Source organism: Octopus bimaculoides, chromosome 4 (assembly GCF_001194135.2).
Source record: "Octopus bimaculoides isolate UCB-OBI-ISO-001 chromosome 4, ASM119413v2, whole genome shotgun sequence".
NCBI lineage: Eukaryota > Metazoa > Mollusca > Cephalopoda > Octopoda > Octopodidae > Octopus > Octopus bimaculoides.
This window is the reverse complement of record NC_068984.1, coordinates 9,278,473-9,279,352: the sequence shown is the minus strand read 5'-3', so window position 1 is coordinate 9,279,352 and position 880 is coordinate 9,278,473.

Below are 880 nucleotides of genomic sequence, written 5' to 3'. Positions count from 1 at the left end.
ATATATATATATATATATATATATATATATATATATATATATATATATAGTAAGAGAGAGAGAGAGAGAGAGAGAGGGAGAGAGATAGACAGACGTCTGTCTGAGAGACTGATAGATAGAGCAGAGAGAGACAGAGAAATAGATAGATAGACAAATAGACAGACAGATAGAAAGATACATACATAGATAAACGGAGAGAGAGAGAGAGAGAATGAGAGACAGAGAGAGATGGAGAGAGATATATATACGCAAAGGTAAGAACGAAGTGGGGCTAATAATACATTCTTACATGGATTGCTTCAAAAAGATTTTCCTGTATGTTTTATTATGATGGTTGCTAGAGAAAGTATAAGGGGTTATATTTTGGTAAGCATCTTTATTGAGTTTCTCACGCGGATGCAACGCATGTGGTATTACATGGATGAGTCAGTCGCCATCTGTTGGATATGTGAAGTAGTTTACAGTCCTCCAGCCGTTGAGATGCGGGTTCCTTCTCAGTTACAACCCTTATTTACTCGATTACATAAATATATGGACTGTCAAAACACACACACACACACACACACACACACACACACACACACACACACATACATGAATGTGTGTATGCATATATTTGTATATATACTCTTTCTTCTCTTTTACTCTTTTACTTGTTTCACTCATTTGACTTGCGGCCATGCTGGAGCACCACCTCAAGTCGAGCAAATCGACCCCAGGACTTATTCTTTGTAAGCCTAGTACTTATTCTGTCGGGCTCTTTTTTGCCGAACCGCTAAGTTACGGGGACGTAAATACACCAGCATGTTGGGGACAAACACATACACACAAACGTATACACACACATACATACATATATACATACATACATACATACATA